The sequence below is a fragment of the Hyaena hyaena genome, unplaced genomic scaffold, assembly GCF_003009895.1.
Source record: "Hyaena hyaena isolate Hyena2069 unplaced genomic scaffold, ASM300989v1 scaffold_701, whole genome shotgun sequence".
NCBI classification, from domain to species: Eukaryota; Metazoa; Chordata; class Mammalia; order Carnivora; family Hyaenidae; genus Hyaena; species Hyaena hyaena.
Genome location: NW_024081333.1, coordinates 518,644 through 536,516, shown reverse-complemented (window position 1 = coordinate 536,516; position 17,873 = coordinate 518,644). Strand labels below are relative to the sequence as shown.

At 42.3% G+C, this 17,873-nt stretch overlaps 1 long non-coding RNA gene across 1 annotated transcript in view; it reads right to left on the bottom strand.

The window, feature by feature from the left end:
- The window catches only part of LOC120220507, a 327,176-nt gene extending 313,419 nt beyond the window's left edge, over positions 1-13,757 (bottom strand). Inside the window, exon 1 of the long non-coding RNA XR_005525595.1 lies at positions 13,627-13,757. This is a non-coding gene — a long non-coding RNA (uncharacterized LOC120220507). The remainder of the gene's footprint in view (positions 1-13,626) is intronic.
- Between the last annotated feature and the right edge of the window lie 4,116 nt (positions 13,758-17,873).

Below are 17,873 nucleotides of genomic sequence, written 5' to 3'. Positions count from 1 at the left end.
TACACATTTTCATCATTAAACTAAGTTCTGAGCCTTTCCTTTTTCATACTCACGGAGGGTGCAAACTAAGCATGAAATACTGAAGCAGAAACTGCCTGAGTGGTTGCAGAGAACAGGCAAGTTTTGCCAAAGAAGGACTGTTTAGTCCACTTGACCAACACTAGAGCCACGCTCCTCGGAGCCACCGAAACTTAAGCAGCCAGACTCTCCTGCCCAGGAAAGCCTCCTGACACTCAGACTGAAGGTTCTCAAACTGTCCTACACTCACACTCATCCCTTTCAGTGGTGTGCTGATACTTGAGGCAGCTGAATGCTTCCTGATGCTTTTCAAGAGCCTTCTTTTTATTTTCTCGACTGAACTCGAGACTCTGAGTATTATTTTCAACTGTTTGCATGCTTTGGGAGGTTAGTATTCTATAGTGTTTCTGGCTGCTACCCAATCTCCATTAACTTCATCTTCCAATCTGTATTTTCCTACTTTTCTACAATCCGATCAATATCATCTTTGTCATTAGTAACGTTGATTTTGTTCTTCCTACTGGTACTTTTGTCTGAAGCCGTTACATTGCAATTGATGTTGGTGTCTATATCAAAGGTCACCAGGATTTTAGGAATGCTCCAGTAGGCTGGAGGGTCCCAGAAAACAGAACTTGCCAAGCAGTTTTTTCTTTTAGTTAAAGCCCTTTCTCCCTCATATGCTGTCACTAAACAGTGGCCTGGGTGCCCAAGGAAGTAGTGAGGATCTGGGTTTGCTTTGTAGGTGTGGTAAGGTCTCTCTCAGTCAGACACGCCATGACCTCCCTGTTTCGATGCACAAAGGGAAGGGGTATCATCCAGGAGCAGATCATCTGTGTTCTCCAATTTGTCACACATGCCAACAGCTGTTTGTGCAGCTGCTCTTCATGTTGGCTGGTGATTTTGTTGAGGTCCTTTCCATTCGAGGAAATTGTAAGCACTTTCTGAAACTTTGGGGTACAAGTGGAACCACTCACTGTCACAGCTTCATTAATGTGGCTCTTTTCGGGTTCGGCATCCTGCAGAGATCCCTCCACTGGCTTCGCGGCACCACGGAAGAGATAAGCAGTCAGCCGCTCAATGTGAGCTCAGGAAACAGAAGTGTAGAAATCCACGCCCACGTAGAATAAATCAATTTCAATCCCGGCCTGAGCAAAGAAACTCAAGATACACTGTGCCTTCTCATAGGCGGTCTGGAGGCAGCAAACTGCCTGCTTATTGCGGGTCACCTCTTTGCTGTGCTTGCGTCTGAATTCTTCAATCAGGTGACTCACCAGACAATTATCAAAATTTTCCCTATCCAGGCACACGTTACCAGCTATGCATTTTCCTTCAAGATGTCATCCCGGATGTTTAGGATGGACACATCAAAGGTGCCACTACCTAAGTCAAAGATCAGTGGGTTTTTCTTTCTTAAAGCTTCATTTTTTGTTGTTGTTTTTAAATTGGGGCCATAAACTCTGGCTGCTGCAGTAGACTCATTAACGACTTCCAGGATATGAAGATCAGTGATGGTGCGTGCATTCTTAAATCATGTGAGTAAGTTACAACAGTAATGACTGTGTCTTCTGCCCTTTCTCTCCCTAAGTAGGCTTCAGCAAACGCTCTTATCTTGCTTAGAACCATGGAAGATATCTCCTCTGGGGGGAAAAATATCTTTTTCTTTTATATTCTATAATGGCTTTGGGGTTTACATTTTCACAAGTCATTTGGAAAGGCTTCATTATGACTGACCTCTGGCATCACCAAACTTACAACCAATCAGCCTCCTGGCATCAAAGACAGTCTGAAGTTCATCACCTCTTGTGTCTTAGCATCCTCATTGATGAGGTGATCATTATGTGAAAGCTACATCATTTGGGCTGGTACATGGGCCTTGGTAATTGGCAATGATCTCTACTTTTCCATGCCAGAAGACCCCTACACATGAATAAGTGGAATCCAGTTCAATATCCATTGGCAGGTCTTGATTAAAGAAAGAAAAAGGGGAAATGAGGCAGAAAATAGTTTAAAAGACATCTAAACCCTCTATGTTCTCCACCACTTCGCCTTCACTGTATTTCAGTCTGTATGTGTGTCAAACTCACATCCAAATGGGTTTGGTTTTACAATTTGTTCAGATGGTAATGCATTCTGCTTGTACTCCATTGTCTGTAGGCCTTCACTGTGTTTGGTAATAGACGTCAAACTATAAGATGACCACCAGAATTCTCAGAGTGGGATCAAACCATCAGGGCAAACAACAAGGCTTCAAAGTTTTGGGGTCATTTGTAGCCTCTCTCATACCCACATCTAATTTGTTTCCAGGTCCAGTCCATTTTGCCTTGCTGCTTGTGTCCTTCGCACTGCCACCACTCTAGTTCAATGTTTTATTACTCCGTGCCCAGACCACCACAGTATCGTTATCGCTAGTATTTCTCCTTTCTCTGATCTCACGACTTATGCAGCAGCAGCATCCATTCATCCAGCCATCCAGCCATCCATTCAGGAAACATCGATTACAGATCTACCATTTGCTAAATACTGTGGTCAATGTTGAAAATGAAAGGATCGGGGCGCCTGGGTGGCTTAGTCGGTTAAGCGTCCGACTTTTGCTTAGGTCATGATCTCGCGGTTCGTGGGTTCGAGCCCCGCGTCGGGCTCTGTGCTGACTGCCAGCTCAGAGCCTGGAGCCTGTTTCAGTCTGTGACTCCCTCTCTCTCTGACCCTCCCCTGCTCACGCTGTCTCTCTCTCTCTCTCTCCTAGAAATAAATAAAAAAAAAAAAAAAAGAAAATGAAAGGATCAATTAAATAGGGCTGCTATCTTCCATGAACATCATCATGCTGACATTTGGTTTCTATTTGATTTTATTTTTTTTAATGTTAAGTCATTTTTGAGACAGAGCATGAGCAGGGGAGGTGGAGAGAGAGGCAGACACAGAATCTGCAGCAGGCTCCAGGCTCTGAGCTGTCAGCACAGAGCCCGATGTGGGGCTCGAACTCACTAGCCATGAGATCATGACCTGAGCCGAAGTCAGATGCTCAATTGATTGAGCCACCCAGGTGCCCCTTATTTTTATTTTTAAAGTCTTTATTTATTTATTTTGAGAGAGAGAGAGTGCGCACGCATGGGGGAGGGGCAGAGAGAATGGGAGAGAGAGAGAGAATATCTCAAGCAGGCTCTGCACTGATGCTGGACTTTTTAAAATTACACCTTTTATCACACTGATCCTTGCTCAAAAACTTGTTGCTCATCACGTACCAACTAAAATTAATAAAATAAAACAGACCTAACCAACCTCTCCAAGCAGGCAGACACAGATTCAAGTCCTGACTGTCATTCGCAGCTTTGTTAGTTTATGAATGATTAGGCATGCTATTTAACCTCTCTGGTCCTCAGTTTCCTTAGTCTTAAAGTATACCTACCATTTTGGCACATAGTAGGTGCTCATTAAAAGTTCTTTTGACTTGGCTTGTAATATAAACAATGGGCATCCTCAAACACAGATTCATATAGGATGAGAATTATAGCAAATTCTAGATATCATCAAATAAAGATCCCTAATTTCACAAATGGGGAAATGAGTGGCCATCCATGACACAAGGATTTGGGAGCAGATGGAGATCTGGTATCTATTCCTTCTAACTGCCCCCCCCCGCCCATTAAAGCACTAAATGGGAGCAGCCAGAAAATGTTCTTAGAGGAAATTCAAGGCCAGGAAGGCAAAGGCCATTCCCAATCAGAAAAGTGTTAAGGTTGACAATACAGATTTCAAATATGTAGCAATGTTCTCAGCTTATAGGGGAAAGGCTGTATTTATTTTTCTCCAAAGGCCAATGTAGAAGTTATTGATGACTTAAAAAACTGAAAGCACAACAAATACTTAGGTGTATGGTAACTTACACAGCATCATCTCCACCAGAAGGAAAGATGGCACTGAATACAGTAGGCAGAATGACAGGGGAGGGAGTCAACGAGCTACAGAAGGTAACTTGAGAGGGCCGGTCTTCGGAAATCACTGGACCTAAGCCATTCAGATGACCAGTAAGAAAACTACGGCCCAGGGGCGCCTGGGTGGCTCAGTCGGTTGAGCGTCCAACTTCAGCTCAGGTCACGATCTCAAGGTTCGTGGGTTTGAGCCCTGCGTCGGGCCCTGTGCTAACAGGTAGCTCAGAGCCTGGAGGCTGTCTTCAGATTCTGCATCTCCTTATCTCCCTGGCCCTCCCCTGCTCTCTCTCTCTCTCTCAAAAATAAATAAAAAACATTAAGAATAAAAAAGAAAAGAAAAGAAAAGAAAACTATGGCCCAGAGAGCTTGGGACGGCGGAAAAGTGCATGGGTGCTTACAGACAGTGATGGGAGACCTGGCTTTTTATGGTTTAGTGTTTATTTACTTTCAGAGAGAGAGTAAGAGAGAGTCTGAGTGGGGGTGGGACAGAGACAAAGGGAAAGAGAGAATTCCAAGCATGCTGCGCACCGCCAGCGCAGAGCCCAATGCCGGGCTTGAACTCACAAACTGTGGGATCATAACCTGAGCCGAGATCAAGAGCCTATGCATAACTGACGGAGCCACCCAGGTGCCCCTGGGACACCCAGCTTTGCAAAATCTTGCCATTGATTCTATTTTATTTCAGTGGCTGCTCAAACAGAAACATTCTTCCCACTTGGCATTCGCTGAGAGCCTCGTACGCACAGATTACGGGGCACAGCACCCCAGAAAAGTTGGTAAGTCACACCCGGGCCGAAGGCGGGGGCACGGCAGAGGGCAGGGCCAAGGTCCAGTGCCCCGCGCAGGCGCACACGGGAAAACATGTAAATCTGTGTAGTCACTGCAGCCTGAGCAGGGCGACTCCAGAAGAGGTTATTAGACTGCCATTTACAATTAGAATTTAATAAGTTATATTGAACGCGAGTCGAAACCATTCATACATTTAATGAATCATCTAATTAAATATTGTATATGCAACAGTATGGAGCAGACTGAGAGGAAACCTTAAGAGTTATTTTTAGGCCTAAATGAAATTAGTAAGTAATATTTTAAAAACAAAACCCTCTTGAATTTCATAAAGCTTTTTTCTCTAACGCAGAAAATGTTTATCCCTGGTTTTCAGGAATCCCATGTTTATTCTTGCTTTCAATCCTAAGTAGTCAGCTGAAGTACAACCGTGTTGTCAGTGGAGACTCAGCCACGCCCAATCTCATGCCGAATGATGACACGGAAATACATCCATGTCTTTTGTTGCGTTAGGACGCCAAAACAATTCCACGTCAGCAGCTCTATCACGGGGAAAAGACTGCCTTTTCTTAATCACCGTATGAGACCCAGTTCACTTATAATCTTTCCTTAATATGCTTTCCTCCACCTATTATCGTGCGGTAAACTTAACCCTTTACTCTCTTTGGCAGCCATCAATGAAATATCTTTCAGTTCGCATGTCAACTAGCTTTAAGCCCAATATTCAATGTAAAGGGGACAGCTCAATTTAAAACTTCACGATTAGCTTTCTAGACAAGTTCACCGCGTGCATGCAAGTTCGGAAGTGTAGAAACTACAGCAGCCTCGGCTGGAGGTCCTGCTCCCCACCCCGACTCTTCAAGTCCCTGCTACTCACTTGGGAACTTCAGTACTCCGCAGAGTATTGAGCGCTGCCTTTCCAAACAGCACACTGTCACTGCAGAACAAATCATCTCTTTCATAGCCTCAATGCCCCGAGAGAGTTGATTTAGTCTAGATGCAAGACTTTCAGATTTCCAAAGGACAGAAATGGTGGGGCAAAGCCTTGCACTGTAAATAACGTTCAATCTCTTCAGCTGGGTGATATGTACACAGATAATCACTGTATTATTCCCTTTACCGGTTTGGTACCTCTTGACACATAGAACCATCTCTCTGAGGTACATGGATGTAATCAGTTCTTTAAAAACTAATAATGACCATAAGCATTGCATTTGGGAATGTAAGGAATCGAGGCAACAAAAACAGATGATCAGTATGCCTTCATCCAGGACCTGTCATTGCCTCCCCAGGTTCTCAAGACTGAATTCTCTACTGAGGTCCACCAGGCTCTGCTAATAAACAATACGGTTCGATCGCCTTCCACCCCATGCTGGTCTGGGGCCATGACTCCATTCCATTCATTTCCTTACATCAAGTAGCGTATACTGGCTAGCTAAGGGGAAACTCTGTTTTCCTTCCCATTCAACTATTCCTCGGGCCTTTATACATCCCTCCAGCAGCTGTGTTACCCCTCATATGAAAGTAATGATTTAGCCTTCGGGGGGAAAAAATCAAGTTAAAGATGATAAATTGCTTTCGAAGATGAGAATAATGGCCTAAATATATTATAGAAAATTACTGCAGCCATTCTGAGTTTGAGGAAGAAAATAAGTTGACTTTGCTTCCCCCTTTCAAGAGCCGAATGTGGCTCTCAAAAAGCTATGGAATGAAACAGGAGACAAGTCATCCAGCTCCATCTAACCATAAATAAGAAAAGAACCGTAGGAGAAAATCTGATTTATGAGAACTGTCAATAAGGAATGTCAACAAGCTCCAAGAAACCTGCAGGTGTTGCTCTTAGTCAAATACATGCCATTTTTTATATCTAATAATGTGCCATGAATTAAAATGTATTTATGCATATAGATGGCACATTTGATTACAACTCAAGAGTGGAATAATACCCAATTGCTTCACATTAAGTGCCTATTCAGAAAATAGAATTCAGAAGCATTATTCTCTAGCAGATGTACAGTGGGTAGGATATAGAATCAAGTGATTGTCTTGCATTAACCAGGCTCACACATGCGTATCTATTCGACTTGCAGAGACTTTGTGAGTCCAAAGGATTAAGGTACACATGTCAATTAATAAAAGTAAAATATGATGAAATATTTCAACTTACTCTGTAAATGTAAATTGCTAGAGAAATGTAATATATTATTATTCATCCTAATAAAAATTATAGGGGCACCTGGGTGGCTCAGTCGGTTAAGTGTCTGACTTCAGCTCAGGTCATGATCTCACAGTTGGTGAGTTCGAGCCCTGCGTTGGCTCTGTGCTGACAGCTCAGAGCCTGGAGCCTGCTTTGGATTCTGGGTCTCCCTCTTTCTCTGCCCCTCCCCTGCTCACACTCTCTCTCAAAAATAAACAAACATTAATACTAAAAAAAAATTTAAAAATAAACATTATAGTAAGTAAATTTCTGAAATATCAAGCTTACATTTATACACATATATATGTATACCTGAACATATATATAGATATATACGCAATTATTCTTAGACACAATCTAAACTGCTATTACTTGAAAAGAGTACTCATTTAAAAATACGTGGGCCCTAAAAATGCAGTATAGCCTTTAAGGGCAGAGAAAAATATGGGATCAGGGAGGGCACATAAAAGGCTTGAATTGTATAGTGATGTTTTATTTCTTCAGCTGGATGATGTGTGACGACGTACTGTGTATGTGTGTGTGCATGTGTGTGTGCGCGTGTGTGCGCGTGTACATGTGATTACTTTCACTCAGTAATGTCTTCAGCTGGGTGATGCATTATCCTTTTCATCAGTTTGGTACTCTTTACTAATAGAGAATACCGTTTTAAAGACCAAGGGTGTTCCATTCTAAACACATATGGTTATTTTTGAGAGAGAAAAAAATACAAAGGAAAATACCTAACTGCTACGCAGCTACAGAACAAAACACAAACACACACGTTCACACAAGCACTGACACGCGCACATACCTGTCACCACATCGTGCAGTGAGATCAGAGCAACTGAAGCTCTACCTTGGGCTCTAGCACAGCTGAGAGGACTGGCCTTGTATGATTCACTTGACTTTGACCATGTCCAGTTGACTTGCTTGAAATTAAACACAGACGTTTCACTTAAAATACTGTATTTTAAATCAAAAGAGATCTTCGGTCTACCTAGAAAACAAGGGGACCGGGAACCCCCAGCCAGCCTTTCCACGCGGGGGCAACTGGGAGAAAGAGCAGACCAGCGGCCCCTCCAGCGGAATGTGCAGAATGTGCGTTCAGTAGCTCACAAGCCCTGACACTTACCACAATCCACTTTACAGCAGGCCGGCCGCAACCCTTCAGTTTCGTTGCTGGGTCCTTGCAAGCTCTCGCTTGTGATCTCGCGCTGTGTTTCTAGCAATCTCCATCCTCCCTGCCGCCTCTCTCCTACACCCCTCTCCCCTCCCTCCTGTATCCTCCATCCCTCTCACACCCTCCCTGCTTCCCTCTTGCAGTCTCTCTCCTCCTGTGCACTTACTTTCACTCTTCTTCACCCAGGATTCCCCACCTAACCCAATGGTTCCCAAGCTAGATGTTTTTGCCTAGATGCTTTTGCTTCAGGGAAATTTTCGACACCTAGAGACATTTCCGATGGTCACAACTGGCCAGAACAGTGTTCCATCACGGCTAAGGATGCTACGAAACATGCAACGATATCCTACAACGTAGTAGGGACGGTTCCCCACAATAGGGAATAATCTGGAGCGAAAAGTCCACAGTGCTGAGCTGGAGAAACAGTGCTCTAGACATCTCCAGCCCGTACTAAACATCTCTGACCCCACACATTTCTAACAATCTCCAACAGAAACCAGAGAAAAACGCTCTCTCCTTCTTGATGAACTCACTAACAAACAACAAAATACAGAAGCAAAAGCTTTACTATGAGTATTACAAAAGATTTAAAATCAAAAATAAGATGTCCTCTGTTTCAACACTGAGGTCTCGGTTATGTTTCCTAATATTTAAACACTTAAATGTTTATGTTGGGTTTTCATATATACTGGAGAACCCTCAGAGTAGAAAGACTGGAAGGAAATACAACAAATGCTAACCACAGTCACCTCTAAGCTATAGTATTACATACTGCAGGGGAGGAAAAATAATTACCCCTCCACTCTTGGAGGTTCTTGGCTGAGACCCTCTGTAATAAAAGACAGATTAACAGGAGAAAAACAAAAGATTAGTAACATGTACACCTCCTGTATACATGGTAGACACCCAGAAAAACTGAGTAACTCCAAGAAATGGCCCAAGATACCAACCCAAATATCATTTCCAGCCGAAGACAAAAGAGTGAGGGGAGAGAGCCGGCCAAGGGAAGGGATCAGGCAGAGCCCAGTAAACAAGGGCAAGGTTGTGATGCAGATGTAAGTCCTTGCCTTCCTCCTTGATAATGAGTTTCTAGAGATTATGGGTCATTTTCCTCTTTCTGGTACAGAGAGGGAGACACCCTCAGAAACCGAGGCTTCCCTTATAAATGTAAATGTCTCTTACAAAAGTGCAACTTTTGCTACTCATTTTCAGAACTTTTCCTTTGCTGTTTCTTAAAAAGTACTCAGCTCAAAAGAATCCTTATGCTAAAGAGGCATATTTTGGACTGACACATTCTTCTCACTTTCAGTATGATCTTGATGATTTTACTTGCTTCATAAGTTTGTTTTCCAAATTTTCTACCATGAAAATACATTATTATTAAAATCTTAAAAATTAAATATCATTGAAAACACCAATAAAAATACTACCAAGAGCAAAAGCTTTTATAATCAGAAATCACAAGGTATTAGTATGAAAAAGATATCTTAAATTTTGTCACAAAAACTTACAAAATAAGAGACACTTTTGCTATGCCACCATAGGCTTTTGTCCTGAACCAACCAGTGGTTTTTTTAACTGAAAAAAAGCCTAATATTTTTTAATGTTTACTTATTTTTGAGAGAGAGAGAGAGGCAGAGTTTGAGGAGGAAAGGGGCAGAGAGAGAGGGAGACACAAAATGTGAAGTAGGCTCCAGGCTCTGAGCTGTCAGCACAGAGCCAGACTTGGGGCTCCAGTTCACAAACCATGAGATCATGACCTGAGCCAAAGTGGGATACTTATGTGACGGAGTCACCCGGGCGCCCCATTAAAAGTTAATTTTTAAACTCTGGACTGTGAGAAATTTGAGCATGTTTACACCATAGATTTCCAAGGTTAACTCAATTTGCAAACAGTAGAAAAAACAGCATTTAAAGTCTGTCTTATTGGGGCACCTGGGTGGCTCAGTCAGTTAAGCGTCCGACTTGGGCTCAGGTCATGAACTCACAGTTCATGAGTTCGAGCCCTGCATCAGGCTCTGCGCTGTCAGTGCGGAGCCTGCTTGGGATTCTCTCTCTCTCTTTGTTCTCTCTCTTTCTCAAAATAAATAAATATGAAAAGGATTTTTTAATCTGTCTTCTTAAAACTTAAAATGTAAACACTTTTGTGATATAAACTGTAGCTCTTATTCTGAACCAATCAGTACTGTCAAATTCCTAAAATTATGCTAAGGATTGCCAAAACAGACCGGTATGGATTTGCAGGTTGTGATGCAGTTAAGAATTGTCAGAATCCCAGAAGCTGTGACAATGGTGGGCATGTGAACTCCATAGCTTCCCAAGGTTAGCCCAAATTGCAATTTCATTACCAAGTAGTCTCGCATCTAGACATGAACTCACCAAAGAAACACTTCAAGGAAATCTCTAATTACACATCATGAATATACAAACAAACTTTCAGGTCAACAAGCAAATGTCTTCTACTGAAGGCATTACAAAGTGGTGTTCTCTCGGGGCGCCTGGGGGGGCTCAGTCGGTTAAGTGTCCAACTTCAGCTCAGGTCATGATCTTGCAGTTCATGCATTCAAGCCCCGCGTAGGGCTCTGTGCTGACAGCTCAGAGCCTGGAGCCTGTTTCTGTTTCTGCGTCTCCCTCTCTCTCTGACCCTCCCCTGCTTATGCTGTCTCTCTCAGAAATTAATAAAACATTAAAAATAAAAACAAAGTGGTGTTCTCTCTGCTCTATATTCTCTCTCATCCTCTAGATTATTGATGTCTTTAAGAACTTCAGAAACATTTCAACATTAGTGACGAAGCTGACGTTTTCAGGATAGTAAGAAACTGTCATCATTTCATATAAAATAAGTGTCAAGTTGGATAAAAACCCATCTTGTTGGTTTACACCATTTATCGTAATCAATTTAATATCACTTCCAGCAGTTTGGCCCAGCACTGCATAAACAATATGTTAACTGGAATTCTTCTGCTCCTTGAATTAGTAAGCAAGTTACAGTGCATATCCATCATGCATAATGAGTCTGAAGCATGGCTTGATTACATTTCATTTGCATAAGAATTTTCTATAATTTTTTTAAACTGATCATTTTTAATTCAGAGTAGATTTAAATGCCACACCACTGCTGCCCTCCTCCCAAAATGCTAAGCAATCTTCTTACATAATACAAAAATGCTAATCAATGTTTTTTTCATGCAGATCCTAGCTTGCTAATGAGTTTTCACCTTTCTACACGCTGTCAAATCTCATTACACTGTCACCTTTCTAGGATTCACAATCGGAGTCCACATTTATATAGTTCAATTCTAATTGCCACATTCTTTCGCTGCATTTACAAGGCAAACGTCTTTTAAATAATCTTTGGATTGTCCAATTTGAAGGATAATTTTTGCGCTCTGCATTTTATAGTATGTAAAACCCCTGCTATTAATTTACAGAAATATTAATTCAAACGTTCTCTGATAAGCCACAAGTCTCAGGAGTAAAAATGAAATGAACAGGAATCAACAGACAAACAAATAATAGACCTAGAAGTTAAATTACAATGAGATAAAAGGTAGAGGGGAGCCTGGGTGGCTCAATGGGTTAAGTGTGTGACTTCAGCTCAGGTCATGATCTCCTGGTTCAGGAGTTAAAGCCCTGGGTCAGATTCTGTGTCTCCCTCTTTCTCTGCCCCTCCCTTGTTCATACTCTGTCTCTGTCTCTCTCTCAGAAATAAATATTTTTTTAAAATAGAAATAAAAATAACTTATTGAATAATTTAGAAACATATTATCTATTTGGGAATTATTATGTTAAAATGGTTATCCCTAAGATATTCAGAGGATAGGCATTTTCTTGAACTGTACATATACTTCCTACAGCAGTCAAAGATCTTGAAAGATTGCCAAGTGAAACATGTTGAAATCTTTTGACAGAAAATTTATAAGAGCAGACTTTAGAAACCAAGATGGGGCGTGAGGCAAGTGACTCGTTTTTAAAATACACCATATACTGACAATGACTTTTTTTAATGCTTAGTAGGGGAAAAAAAAAAAAAAAGAATGAGTTGTATTGGAGATGAAAACACTTGGTGGAAAAAAAAATGAATTTAACTTGCTAAGAAAACTCTCAGATCTGAGTTTCTCAGCCATGCCAGCTAGCAGCCCACTGGCTAGGAGTTCCTGATAGATGTCGCTATGACACATTGCATTTTCTATTCTTTGCAAGGAAAATCTATATATTCCGCCATCAAGCTACTTTTTTCTCCCCCTATGAAGAAACAGCAATTTTCACGGAAGAAAATCTGCAATCAGATTTTTTTACTGAATCATCCATCTGTAAATTCCTAGCTTAGATGGTAAGCATGAGTACACATTTGCTTGAGAAAAAAATTCTCTTTTGTTCCCTTGTTCAAGGGCATGCCTCATTCCTAGAACCTTCGAATTCACTTTCATTCATTCATCACATAAAACTTCTAAACAAAGAATATGGAATATTCTTTGAAAAGTGGCTTCTATGAAATTTTGGTAAACTGTTTCATACCTCAAAAATCACTAGACTACAGACATTTCCTAGAACGCATTTATCCTTAGCTCAAGATCCAAAGTCACCTTTGGATTTAGCACAATGAAGACAAACCAGCTCTGTCCCCTTCCCTAAAAAGCAGTACTGTTCAGAGGGAGCCTGGGTGGCTCAGTTGGTTAAGCTGCAGACTCTTGATTTCAGCTCAGGTCATGATCTTGTGGTTTGTGAGTTCAAGCCCTGCATCTGGCTCTGCAATGCCAGTGTGGAGCCTGTTTGGGATTCTCTCTTTCTGTCTCTATCTGCCCCTCCTGCCCCCCCCCCCGCCCCTCAAATAAACTTTTTTTTAAAAAGCAGTATTGTTTGCCATTAAAATAGAATTTAAATAAATGACCACTGAGCCATTACTTTGATAGTGAGATTAGCAGTGATTTTCAACAATAAACGTGCTGAAAATCTATAAAACCGACAAAAACTACGTTCCTTTAAAGCAATGACAAATAAAGACCTGACCAAACAGCAAAACAGTACAAAACACAGGGAAGGCAACTGGCCAGGAATTTTGAGTTTCTGGAGCCCTTATGCGCTGAAGGGAAGGGACCTCCCCTAGTGCCAGGGGACCCTAGTGTCGAAACAATAACCCTATGTCACAACAGTGCTTCGCAAGGCAGTCCAGCAAATGACAAGCCCAAACGCGTTTACAAAGCACAAACCGCTTGTCGGGCACATTGGCTACAATATAGGGACCAAATTCAACCTCAAGGTAACGGTAAACAAATGGCACTGGGCTCTGAAAGCTCAAATCGCGGGGCTCTCCAAGTATAATAAATTCAAACTTCAGAGTCAAGAAGTGTCTGCACGACCCCCCCCCCCCCGCCAATCCCCCACCCCGTGCGCGCCCAAAGCTAACGCCACCAGGCTCCAGGGAAGTGGCAAATTTCCCCCAGCCCCGCCCGGCTTTGCCCACGCCACTCAGAACGTTCTGGAGCCTGCTGGGCATCGTGCCCCGCGACCTCTCTGACCTGACTCCGTGAGGCTTGACGTCGGGCCCCGGAGTCCCGCTCGTGTCCGCAATCCTGACTGCGAACCCCAGCCTCCCTCGCCTCGGGACCCGCGAGTTCCGCCACTGCCGGCGTCTGCGCCTGCGCGGGGGCCGCGGTCCTCCCGTCCCCATGCTCGCGCGGGTGCTCCCTCTCTGTTCGCTCAGCCGGGCTTGTCCCCGGGCTCCTCAGGCTCTTCCGTTCCATTTCTCTGCCCTTCCGGCTTCTCACTCTGGCTCCCAAGTCTTTTCTTACCTCGCTCACTTACAGGCCCCTATATGACCAAGGCCTCTCGGTTTCTTGGCGCCTTCTCATTTCCTCCCTTTTGTCCCCGTAAATGTCCTCGGGCTTTATTTTACATTGTTCTGTTTAAACTCACATTTTCAGCCAATTTTCTACATTTCTCTTTTTTTTTTCGAAGTTTATGTATTTATTTATTTTGATGTTTTATTTATTTTTGAGAGAGACACTGATAGCAGGGGAGGGGCAGAGAGAGAGGGAGACACAGAATCCGAAGCAGGCTCCACGCTCTGAGCTGTCGGCACAGAGCCCGACGCGGGGCTCGAACCCACGAACCGTGAGATCATGACCTGAGCCGAAGTAGGACGCTTAACCCACTGAGCCACCCAGGCGCCCCTTATGTATTTATTTTTGAAAGAGAGAGAGTGAAAGCAAGGGGGTAAGGGGGAGAGAGAGAGGGAGAGAGAGAGAGAGACAGAGAGAATCCGAAGTAGGCTCCCCTCTGCTGGCGTGGAGCCCAGAACCCATGAACCACCAGACCATGACCTGATCCAAAGCCAGTCGCTTAACTGACGGAGCCACCCCGGCGCCCCTACCTTTCTCTTGCTCTTTAACATTTTTTTCCTTCTCGGATTTCATTTCAGTGGCTCGTCTCTCCCACACGAAACTTTCTCTTGTTCTCTCAGTTTCACATCGTCTCTTGGCCCCTTTCTCCTGTTTGTAAGTTTCTATATTCTCAGGCTCTCCTTTTCACTCCCTCTTGCTTTCTCCATGAGCACAGGTTATACTTCGTCCCTGTATTTTATTCTGTGTTTTCTCAGGCCTTGCATTATGTTCCTTTACTAGCTTTGGTTTGCCTTAGTTTTGCTGGCATTCTCTCCAGGATTATTTTCTGTCACTTTTCCCTCACAGACGCTTTCACACTTTCCCTGCAGTATCTCTCCCTCCCATTAAAAATAAATAAATAAATAATAATAATAATAATTGTTAAGTCTAACAGAATTAAGAGGGGAGCCTGAGTGGCTTAAGTCATGATCTCATGGTTCATGAGTTCTAGCCTCAACTTAGGCTCTGTGCTCTCTCTCCATCTACCTCTGGTCCCCCTCCCCCGCTTGCACGCACTCCCTCTCTCTCTCTCTCAAAATAAATAAATAAACATTTTTTAAAAAAAGAATTAAGTAAGAAAAGGTTTATTCTAGTGCTCAGAAGCCTGTGGGTCAGTGAACTGACTGGATAGTGGTCAGTGCCTGTGAACGGTTAAGTAAAGACCACGAGCCCAGATGAAATGAGGGCCAGGACAAGCTCACTGAGGGACAGTGACTATGTTTTATACTGGGGTGTGGCCTACTAAGAGCCTCTCATTAGCTGCCACCAATCACACTGCTTGGTTACAGAAATTTCTGGAAACACCAAGGGGCTGCTGGAGTTCTTCATTCAAAGTTCTCAACCAATCCCACTCACAAGGTCGACGTCTCTCACTGAGGCTTCTCACTGTCCTACAAGCCCCTGGAGGCCACAAAGAGAGGCAGCTCTTTCCTACTTTTGTTCAGTTAAAAAATCCGGAACATGGGAAAATAGAAATAAATGCACTGCGTAGGGATGGGAAATATGTCATTGCAAGCGTCCTTAAGCCACGAGAGTAACTTAAAAAAACCCAAAAAACAAAAATAAAACTGTAGTAGTTAAAAAAGGAAAGTTTAAAACAAGGTCCTTAGATACATATATTCAAATTCCAAGAACCAGATGACGGGGAAAGAATGAAAAAACAGATCCTGAAATATAAGTTCAAGGATCATGTGAGAAGAAGGTGTCAGAAGTGTCCATGTTTCATAGATACTGAAGAGAAAGTAGAGTGTAGACCCCAGTCTATGTTTGACCCGGAGGGAGATCAAACATTCAAACCAGGGATCCCATGAGGTCAGAGGATGGAGGCCAGAAGAGAGAGATTCAAATACGGGAAGAGACCCTGCATAGCTTCACTTTTATGCTTAATTGTACGAATCAATGAATTCATTAATTGTATGAATTTAATGAATCTAACCACGGAGATGAGGGCACCTGTCCAGAGTCCGACAGAAACAAACCTGGATCTAAGGAAGGGGAGACGTTATTGAAAGAGACTATTACTGCAGGGATAGTACCCCAACCCCAGGATCTGCAAGGAAGTCAGAACCAGAGAAAGGTTTTTCTCATCTAAGGAGGAGCAGCCAGAGCCGAAAGGGCAAGGGCAAGTGGTACGAGAGAACAGGCTGGAAAAACCAGGAAATCTGTGGTCAACCAATTCTCAATTCTCAGAAAGAACCGTGAAGAGGGACTATGATATACCTTGCTGCCTCCTTAAGCTTCTAGGGAGTCAAATTTCAGGGGCCTCTGGGAAGGACTGCCTGAAGCCCACCAAAGCGTAAGCAGAAGGTAAATAAGGCCCGGTCGTGAGCACTCAGTCACCAGTTCGTCAACACCACTCTCTCTACCCGGAAGCCTCCAATGGCAAATCAGTTCTGAGCAGAGAACTTGGGCTGGTCACTCCATTTTCAGCATTTATTTCTATTTTGTTCAACATATATTTTGGGAACCTATTGTATGTCAAAGCTGTGTCTTCTTTGTTTTTCTGTTCAAGTGCACCTATGGAAATTGACATAGGCAACCAAAGAAAATGCGGCATTGGAAACAGCATTAGTGATTAGGAAGGCCAAGTTCCTCACATCGCAGATGATAAAAAGGAGGCTAAGACAGTGAAATGATTTGCCCACAGCCACACAACTAACCAGCAACAGAACCAGAACTGAATTTGAAGCAGTCTGAATCCTTACACACACACACACACACACACACACACACACACACACACAAACGTACTTTATTATACCTCTGAAAAACTATCTTGGTTACTGAGAATGGACATCCTTCTTCTTTTAAGTTTTTTTTTAAAGTTTTTTTTTAATTAATAAGTAATCCCTATACCCAATGCTGGGCTCGAACTCAAAACCTAAGAACAATTGCATGCTCTACAACTGAGCCAGCCAGGTGCCCCGAGAATGAGTATCCTTTTGATAAGAATTATAGCTTGGCTATATAGTTATATTTCATTTGACTTTGATTATATATTTTATTTTAGTTATCTCTGAAATTGTGAAGTCAATGTATCATGGAATATCTATATCCACAAGAAAAAAATATTACTGTATTCTCAGTACTCACCAAAGAAATGGTCATAAGTCCAGGGAAACAGCAGGAGAACATTACATGATGCTGAGGTCAGAGTTACGTTCTTGGTTTTAATCAGTCACAACATAACACAATCAGAGAATAATTTGTTGTTACTATCATTTTAACAAGATAGTTTTTCATAATGAATACTGCTAGATATAACCTAAGGTGAATCTGCTCAGAAGAATTTCTTTTGCTATTAATATTTAGCAGAGTACACGGCAGAATTCCCACTCTCTACATCTGCAAACCGAAGAAAACAGAAAGCAGCAATGGGCACGATGAGATGATGAATTAGGCTGAAAGTAATGGAATCTAAAAGGAAACATTAACAATGATTAAACATATTGTTTGCTATGCCTACAGCAGTGGAAAATAAGAATTCAAGAAATTCTTTTTATGACACATCTTTTTATAACACGAAATGTGGGGAAAGGTCTGATAAAAGTAATATGTCATTGAAATTTACCACTAGTATGGTCTCTTGCCTGTTCTATTTGTTTTATATTTTCATATTCTTAGAAACCATTTATTTCTAGAGCTTCTAATGACATTACACTACATTATACATACTGTGATCTAGATGTTAAGATTGAACGAATATAAAATAGCTATTCCAAAGATGTATGGACTTGGCAACAGGCATCCTCATCTCCTTAAAGCAAAGAACAATTGCCTGGAGATAAGATAATCGCAGTTTTGCTAACTGCAGACAATAAATAATAAAATAGAAATCACAATAGAAGAATAAAATGTACCGTTTGAACCATCAAACATGTATT